The sequence below is a fragment of the Bufo bufo genome, chromosome 2 (assembly GCF_905171765.1).
Source record: "Bufo bufo chromosome 2, aBufBuf1.1, whole genome shotgun sequence".
NCBI lineage: Eukaryota > Metazoa > Chordata > Amphibia > Anura > Bufonidae > Bufo > Bufo bufo.
The window spans coordinates 415,153,679-415,163,955 of record NC_053390.1 but is presented as its reverse complement, the minus strand read 5'-3'; positions in this window follow the sequence as shown (position 1 = coordinate 415,163,955).

Sequence of the window (10,277 nt, the reverse complement as noted above, 5' to 3'; positions counted from 1 at the left end):
TATTGGCAGTATATCTTTCCATTTCTCAAATGTGCCCCCTGTTGCCTTTCTCAATTTATCTTAGATTCTGGTGACCGTCCCTTGGTACCGGTAGGACTTGCTGGTTACTAGTGCCGCCGTGCACTTTATTCTTTATATGTTTTTCATTGGGGATATTTATTATTGCACTAATTGGGGGTCCACTACCCTCTATCCCAATGTTTGTCTTTGCACACTATATCTAGGACATTATATATTTTATCTGCATTATTAATAAATGTTATGTTTTAGGATTACCCTTTTCTAAATATTATAATTACAAATCATCCACGTATTGCAAGAGTACAGAACCCTGGGGAAGGGGGGTGCCATGGTTTTAAACTGGCTTGAAGGACAATGCTGTACACTACAGGTGAACCAGCATATCCCTGGGGCATCCTGCACCAGGTGAATTGACGACCGTCAAAGGAAAAAGCAAAAAAGGAGTCTGGTCTGCTTGTCAACCGGGATAGAGAAGAAAGCATTCTTCAGGTCTATCACGCTGACACAGACAGCAACTGCAGGGATTGTTGAGAGCAACTGAGAAATGTCTCGGCTGTCTCTTTTTTGCTCACTGTGTTGGCTCCTGAACTTTTGTAACTATGTGTGGGGGTCTGTATCTTCCTGATCTCAAAGCATCCCGCTGCCTCCTTCTCATATAAGTGTTTCTCAAAGTCTTGTATTTTGTCTGAGGTCCATGAGGAAACACTCTGCTTTACAGTCAGCATGAGACTGGGAAGGAGAACTAGGCTCTCACTATTTGCAATCTGCAGTACCTATGTTGGGAGGGGGAAACTCACACTTAGATTTTCCTCCACCCACAGTAAGAAAATTCACCAAATGACAGAGTGATAATATTACAGTGAGATATGTTCTTACACTTACCACCAGAACAATAGATGAATCTTAACACTCTATGTATCTTATACTCTAAATATAGGTATGCGTCAAACCAAGGTAAGTCATGTCTCCCCGAGACTGTTCTCTTACATGTACCACTGGTACTAAAAAATCTCTGTCGACGGTTAGATAAAGTAAATAGATCTCCCTGAGATCCTATGGTGTGTCCCTGACACAAAACAACTTACGGAATAGATCTCCCTGAGATTCTATGCCATGCGTGGTACTCCAAGTGCCGGCCTCATTCATGAAAGTACTCGAAGTACTTATTATAAACTCCCTGAGTCTATTTTTAAGGCTTAACAATGTATCCTGGATACATAATAAAAAAAAAACTCACGGGTAGAGATGTGGCCAGTGCCCTCGGACCGAGCAGTGGACAAAAGGGATGTTTCTCTTACCGGACACGAGGATGGCCTTCTCTATCCCGGAGGAGCCCCCAAACTGAAAGGATTTGAACCTTTTTGGACCTCTACGACCACCTTGGTTTGATGTCACTGACGTCAGGAGGGATATTTCTCAGTTGGCAATAACATGACACACACATGGGTATCACTGAGAAATACTCTAATTTTATTATGCTATTGCTTGGCCTTATATAGGCAGTAGAAAAGTTTGCATAACAACAGTGTTAAACCAATCATAAAAGATAAACATTGGTGCTCATACACATACTACCGGAACATCCTTATATGGTATGTGTACGTGCAGTAAGCAAAAATAATAGGTTTTAATCAGTCACATAAAAGAATGTACGCAGTTGTGCCGAATGACCCTGAATAAGGCAAGAACGTTCGTACTAGTTCTGGGAGATTCCCAGAATCTGTCCTGGGACAGATAAGCGAACCTAACTCACAGCGGGGGAACTTGAAACAGTGCGTGGATGAGATGTTCTAACAATTCTTTACATATTTAGAGCAGGAACAAGATGGAGTCTCTTCAGCGCACCTTTGCTCCCCTCAGGGCACACTCTGGTGACTTTCTCCTGCCTGATGGTGGTTTGGGATGCCTTTGCTGTTGGTGAAGAATTTTGGGGTGCAAGGCAGGCAGACAAAAGTAGACGCTTGTAGGTCCACAATGATGAGGGCAGATTCATGAAACAAAAAAATAAATAAAAAATAAGTTCTTTACTAATGCTTTAACACTTGTATGGTAAAGTACTGGAGGGGGTGTATATCTCACCCGGAATGCTCAGATGGGAAGTAGAATGCAGTAGAAAGCTAGATTGTTTCAGCAAAGTGTAGTTTGCTGAGGCATGTTTCTTTAAAGTGTTTTATTGGCCTGCATTTTTATGGAATGATGATTTGGTGCCATTCCCTTTCACTCCAGTACAATATTTTTCCCTATTCTGGGCTGAAACCATATGAAGCTAGTGGGTTTATTACTGTGGAGATACAGTATATACAAGCCTCAAAAGTTCAATCCTGGTCAGAGCTTGGAGACTGCATGACCTGTGGTAGCTGTGCAAAGCCAGATTGGAAGTAACTAAGTGTGGTAACCTTCTGTTTAGTCAGCGCCCAGATGGGCAGGTATGTTGGTTATGTATTTTGTGCTTTGGATTAATTCAAGTGGACATCAAACTTGGATGCTATGTGGTGTTTATGAAGCAAATAAATGTTATTTGGACTTTTAACTGTAGATACTAGCATTTTGTGTCACTGCCAACTCCACCCATAAGGACAGATACTGTACTTTTCAGAAATAGGCACATTTTGTGTTCATATCTTTGCAAAAGAAGTCAACAGTCCCAATGTTCCCTGAGTCACTCTTCCAGTATATCTGGTCCTTCTCTCTCTTTTACGGCCAAGAGGTACAGTATTTCTCTCTCTCTTTAAAATGTGACACTACAATTCCCAGCTGCGGGGTGTAGACCTGTAGCAGACCTGCAATCTGCCTCTCCAGTATACCTGGGACCTGAAAGCATCTAACCGCAGACAAGGGAGCAATGGAGCCCAAAACCTTAGACATGAATCATCTCCATAGTCTTTATCCATCAACACCATTGTAAAGAGGGGGCGGAGCCGGAAGAGCATGGTGTAGGACGCTTGATCCGTGAGCTCCTGTGCAGACACCCAGCCAAACAGCTTTAAAAACGACTAAACCTGCCCAAACATGAGGAAGACGAAAACAAAGATAGAGGTGGGGTGATAGAGTACACCATGGGACCGAAAAAATCGCAAGGCGACTTAAGCAAGTGCCTCAGTAAAGGAGCTTCTCCCCAGCAGAACGGGGGAAAATGGCGCAAACCACGCAGCAAGCGACAGCGCCGGAGGAAGAGTCAGATGATGGCGAACACTCATGCGCTCCACCGGACACACAAGGTGAGCTAGACTCGATACCCATCACCAGAACTTTCTTACAAGACTCCCTGGCACAAGCCCTTTCGCCAGTGATGAGAGAGCTGGCAGATATTAAAACGGAGGTTAAGCAGATGGGGTATAGGGTGGAGGCACTTGAAGAGGCTCAGTCTGTCATGGCGCAGCATAGCAAGGGGATGCAATCCCAGATGAAGACTATATGTAATCAGATTAATAATGCGTACATGTACCTGGAAGATCACTAAAATAGGGGCAGGAGGAAAAATGTGAGGCTGAGAGGAATACCAGAAACAGTCCCTGCTGACGTTATACCGAGCGTTGTACGCCAAATTTTCAGCAAGCTTGTGGGTCAGGAACATGCTGACAACATCATTATTGAGAGAGCTCACAGAGCCCTTAGACCCAAGCCGTCGGCTGGAGAGCCACCAAGGGATACAGTGTTCGCACTGCTAAACTACCTGGACACTGCTGACATTCTTAAAGAAGCCAGAGACTGTGAGGAGATTCTGTATGATGAACATAAGATCTTGTTATTCCAAGACCTGGTGGCTAGCACCCTCGCCAAACATCGGGCTCTGCGCCCGGTCACCTCAGCCCTGAGAGATAGGAAGCTCCCGGTAATATGGCTTTTCCCTTTCGGCCTCAGCACTACAGTGAAGGGCAAACAACTGGTAGTGAGAGCACCAGAGGACCTGACCAAAATATGGGAGGCACTGAACATGGAGCCCCTCGACATCCCATCATGGCTCCCGTCAACCTGCTTTGAGAGTCTCCCAAAGCTTCCAGAGACATCACCATGGCGACAAGTTTCGCACTCCAGAACGTCGAAGACGAAGCCAGCTCCTGTGGATTGAACGCTAAGTCATTTAGGCTTGGAGTTTGATACTCCATGTGTGCCTTCACTAGGAGTTCAATAAGAAAATGAGTCCTAGTATATGTTCTGTATTAGGGTGGGGTTAGATCGGGGCACCTGTTTTGTCCCGGTCTCTCCCTCAACCCTCTACAAGTCATACTGTTATCATGCCTCTGTTATCTAATATATGTTAGTTAGTCATCTATATAATAATGCTTTCAAGTGGCTGTGGGTTCTATGTGGGCGGGCGGAGAGGTCTATGGCATCTCTGACCGGTCACTGGAATTTCATAGTAGCTTTGTTTTATATTCCTCATGTCTTAGTAGACATAAATGTTATCGCTACATTGTCAGGTAATATTACATGTTTACAGGGCCGGGTGGCCGGGGCTCTGGCATTCGCAGAGCTCTCTTACCCATGTACCCCCCCATGGCCCATTATTTCAGGTCAATAATTGCGTTACGGCACCCTACTGTGCCCTTAGGGACTTGGTCCCCCTTTAATTTGTTGATATTTGGTTATTTCCGTTGTTCCCCTTCCTTGTCGTCTCTATTATCCACAGTCCTATTAGAGAAGCTCCTTGATACACACCGTTGGTATCATGGCTGAAGTCCAAGTTTTGTCACTAAATGTGAACGGAATGAATATTCCACAAAAGCGTAGTCAAGTCTACGACACACTAAGGAAGGAGAGGGCAGAAATAATTTTCCTGCAAGTAACCCACTTTCGACACTCACATATACCTAATATGTCAAGCAAATGTTTCCCCACCTGGTACCATTCCTCATACTCATCAGCAGCAAGAGGGGTCTCAATAGGTATTGGCAGGAATATACCTTTTACTTTAACAGCCAAACTGGTTGACCCAGAAGAAAGATTTCTGTTTATTAAGGGGAAAATCTTGAACATGGTTGTCACGTTAGCGAATATATATACGCCCCAAACACTAAACAGGTTTGGTGGCTCCTCCGGACGTTAGAGACACTAAAGATCTTTAATGAGGGCATGTTAGTCTTGGGTGGAGACCTGAACCTTGTACTAGATCACACCAAAGATACCACCTCGTCCAGCAGACTTTTGGATAAAAAACAAATCCACAAACTACAACTAGCTCTGGCAGAGCTTGGGGTCTCAGATGTCTGGAGAGTCCTAAACCCTGAGGAAAGGGACTACACATTTTATTCGCAAACACATTGCTCCCATCAGAGATTGGATTACATTTTCCTGTCCAATCATTCACTAATATTGGTTAAGGACACGAGAATAGGTAGCATTACCATCTCGGACCATGCCCCGGTCAGCTTAACACTAACAATCAGAGAACTTCCCCCTAAGACTTGGTCCTGGAGGTTGAATGATACCCTCCTAGAGGATGAGACACATAAAAAATATATCACGCAGAGAATCTTAGACTACTTCAAAGAGAATGATAATTCCCAAACCTCTATACCTATTCTGTGGGAAACTCACAAGGTGGTCATCAGAGGGGAACTCATTAGCCTAGGTACTAAGGTTAAAAAACAAAGGACACAAAAACTAACCTCCTTACTTCTCCAGATCTCAACAATGGAGAACCTGCACAAGTCAACGCAACCTGGGGAGGTACAGGTGGCACTAAAGGTCCTCAGATCACAGCTGAAGGATCTATTAAATGTCAAATCAGCCAAAATAATGCAAGCTTTAGGATTTAAACATTGCCTACATGGCAACAAAGGTTCTAAACTAATGTCTAATCTACTCAGGTCTCAAAGAAATAAGACATTTGTGCATGCCAATAAATCGAAAGAAGGAAATAGATTAACTACCACCCCAGCCATTGCCGAGGAATTCTGCAGATTCTACACCTCACTATACAACATACATAAGGAAGACCTAAATCAAGGAACCCCTAGCTGTCTTCTACAAGCCCATATCGATACCTTCCTTCAGTCCAATAAAATACCGGCTTTAAGTGACTCAGACAGAGTAGACTTGCTGAAACCCTTTACAGTGGAAGAGGTAGATAAGATTTTATTGTCCATACCATCGGGTAAGAGCCCCGGGCCGGATGGATACTCATCTCTATAAAAAGTTTAAAGAGGTCCTTACTCCCTACTTCACCATGATGTGTAACTCCCTTCTACAGGGAGCGACGCTTCCACCACAATCCCAGGCAGCTCATATCGCCATTATTCATAAAGAAGGTAAGGACCAGGAAGCGTGCTGTAGTTACAGACCTATCTCGCTCCTTAACACAGATCTAAAGTGGTGGGCTAAATTGTTGAGCTACCGTATCTCCAAACTGCTGCCTGGGCTTGTGGGGGAAGAACAGGTGGGATTTGTCCTGGGGAGAGAAGGTAGACATAATATGAGCAGAGTTCTGCATGCAGTGTTTAGAGCTAGAGAACAGAAAACCCCCTTGTGTTACTGGGTACGGATGCGGAAAAGGCATTAGACATAGTAGGATGGCAATATATGCAAAGTACTCTAGAAGCATTTGGTTTCCCTAAAGGATTTATTGAGGCGATATTTACACTATACTCCTCTCCAACAGCGCGCATAATGGTCAATGGGATTCTGTCGGACGCCTTTGAAATCCGAAATGGGATGAGACAGGGTTGTCCCCTTTCCCCTACACTTTTTATCCTCACTATGGAGACCCTGCTCCTAAAATTCCGGCAAACACTTAAAATCAGAGGCCTACATATAGGTAATTTCACACATAAAATGGCTGCATTTGCAGATGATCTACTGCTAATAATCACTAACCCAGAGGAAGCTAGGCCAGAGGTATTGAACATATTTGAGAGATTTGGTAGGGTCTCCAATTTCAAAATTAATTTAGACAAGTCTGAGGCGTTGGGAGTCTCATTGTCCTTGCCACAGCAGAAGAGAATTAAGGACTTAACCCTGTTTAAATGGCCCCATCAGGCAATCAAATACTTAGGTATCAACATACCTAGTGATCCGGGATTACTGTTCCGGCTTAATTACTCACCTATGCTAGAAAAAATACAAGCCTTCCTACTCAAAACCTCACTACCTTTACTGTCTTGGCTGGGAAGAAAGAATGTAATAACCTCATATACATTCCCCCAGCTGTTATACTTATTCCGCTCCCTCCCAATAACTCTTCCCAGAACATACCTCCAAAAACTCAGGATAATCTTGAGCAAGTACTTATGGGCGAATAAGAAAGCTAGGCTATCATGGGCCCTACTTGTTAGGAGAAGGAAGCAGGGAGGCATTTCCATACCCGATATGGATGGATATATTCAAGCCATCCACTTGGAGAGATGGTTGGCTTTAGCTAGATCTGGCCCAGCCCCTATTCATGTTGAATTGTAAAAGGCTATACTGGGAAGTAACAGAGAATATTTACTATGGTATAAAGGGGGGAAAAGGAGCAAAGAGAGGCTGGTTAGTGGACTTACGAGCTGCACCATTAACATATGCAGTAACTCCAAGGCATTAAACATACATAACAACCGCTAAATAAGGAAAATATTATACAGAACTGGGACTTTGAGTCCTCATGCTCTAGTTTCCAAAAAAATCAAAACTCCTCCCCTTATCCGAACCCACATGGCTAGAAACATACACAGAATTGCCCTCACTACACCCCAAAACCTCTGTCCTTGATATATAAACAACTTCTGCTAAATAGAGATCAACTTGCCCCTGTGTATCTGTCTGCTTGGGAAACTTAATATCAAACTAGATGACAGTAGTAAAAACTTTATATTAACAAACTCACATGAATTCTCCAAGTGTATAAAAATCCAAGAAAACTCAGTGAAAATCTTGTCCAGATGGTATAGAACACCGGAATTCCTGCACAGAATTCACCTGCTGGACACTGACCAGTGTTGGAGGTGTTCAGATGGTACAGGGAATATCTCCCATATTTGGTGGTCATGTCCGGCACTGAGAGAATTTTAGTCTGAGATTGAGAGGGTCATTAACTTAATATGCTCTACCCGACTGCGTCTATCAGCTCCATTAGTTTTGCTATGGATGCCCTCTGACTCATTCAGGCCTAATAAAAGATGCCTTCAAACACACATGATAACTGCAGCGAAACTTCTAATCCCCATTAAATGGAGATCTACGGAACCACCCATATGTGGTACAAGAAAATGAGTAACCTATGTCGTATGGAGGAACTTGTGGGATGGGAACTTAATAGCAGAGATAAATTCCTGAAAACCTGGCAGCCCTGGCTGTCCCATATGTATGAGAAACAGAGGGAGGAAGTGGGTGGCGGCGGGCCTGACCCTGGGTTATAGCGAGGGATTTTATAGAGATTGGAGGACAGTTGGGAATAGGACCGGGCTACTTGGCTCTACTTGGCTTTACTTCAAACTACATAGTGACTTTATAAGATGATATGTATATCCCCCCTTCCCCCCCCAGTTAGAGAGTTAATATATCTTCATACTTGGGTCTTTCTTCTAAAACACCTACAGCTTCGCAGAAAGACTCACATAGCCTGATATGTTGGGAGAACCCACAGATTATTATGTCGCAAACTGTGCCTTGAATTGTTGATTGTGATATAATGTAACGCTGTTAAGCTACAGATACTATAATCCTATGTTTGAAGATGTGACACTTATTGTTCATATTGCTATGTATCTTTTGCCTTGTCTTTTCATACAATAAAAAGAGATTTAACAACAACAACAACACCCTTGTAAAGACCACTCCACAATCTCTAGTAAGTCTCTTTTGGTTCCTCAGATGCAAGTATTTATGTTCTGTCTCACGCAAATCCCCTTAGCTGTCTGGTCTCAGATCCCAGGGCTGCTCTGCTTCCTCTTTACTCTCTGACACCAACTAACTTCACTCACAAAAAAAACCTCCCAGGAGGGGATGGGCAGAACAGGCCCACCAAGCAACTGTTCCCATAGGCCATATGTGTGGCCTGTAGGATGGCAATACACATGCACACATTTTTAAACTGTTCCTGACCGCCGTACGACTGTATACGTCGGCTGTCAGGACTGTAAACAGCAGGCTCCCGGAGCTAATGTATGCGATCGACAATAACGTTGATCACACACCTAACTCCTCAGATGCTGTGGTCAAATGGAACCACGGGATCTGGGCAGACAAACAGGAGTGTGTGCTCCCAGCCATGCACTGGCTCCCCCTAGTGAGGATTGGCGGAGCCAGATGCATTGTGCGGCAGCCTCTGTCCTCCTGAGTGACAGGAGTCTGCCGCACATTAGTTATGGAGAGGGCTTGTGAGAAGGCTCCATAGGAACTTAGTGTAATTGTCATAGACTCCAAAGATAATGCATTGAAGTCTGTAAGAGAAGCAATCTAATGATTGCTTGGTATAGTTCCATATGGGAACTATAAAAAAAAATTAAAAAATAATAATAAAATAAAAATATATAAAAATTCTAATCACCCTCCTTTCCCCAAAATTGAAAAGTAAAAAAATCATTTAAAAAAGAAACATCATATGCATCACGTGTGCAAAAACGTCCGTACTAAAATATAAAAATATTTATACCATACAGCAAACGGCAAAATTGAAAAAAAAAGTCAAATGGCAGTTTTTGGTTAATGTGCCTCCCACAAAAAATGTAATAAAAAGTGACCAAAATGTCATACACACTCGAAAATGGCATCAATAAAAACTACAGATTGCTATGCAAAAAAATGAGTCCTCATACAGCTCTGCACACATAAAAATAAAAAGTTATCGGGGTTAAGAATATGGTGAAGAAAAATTTCTAACATTTTTTTCAGTATTAAAATGCAAGAAAAACTATACAAATGTGGCATCAATGTAATCGTACTGACCTGTAGAATGAAAGTAACAGGTCAATTTTACCACAAAGGAAACACTGTAAAAAGAAAACCCATAAAACTGTGGCGGAATTGTGTTTTTTAATAATTTCTTTCCTGCTTACCACTACATTGTATGGAACCGTAAATGGTGCCATTAGAAAGTACAACTTGTCCTGCAAAAAAACAAACTCTCATATGGCTATATGAATGGAAAACTTAAAGGGCTTCTGTCACCCCCCAAAAGTCATTTTTCATTTTTGGGCTAATTAAAATATTATTCAATATATAGTGCTCTTACCTTTTTCTGTGGCTTAGTTTCTTTAAAAAACGCACTTTTATAATATGTTAATTACCTCTCTACCAGCAAGTAGGGCGGTTACTTGCTGGTAGCCGCCGCATCCTCC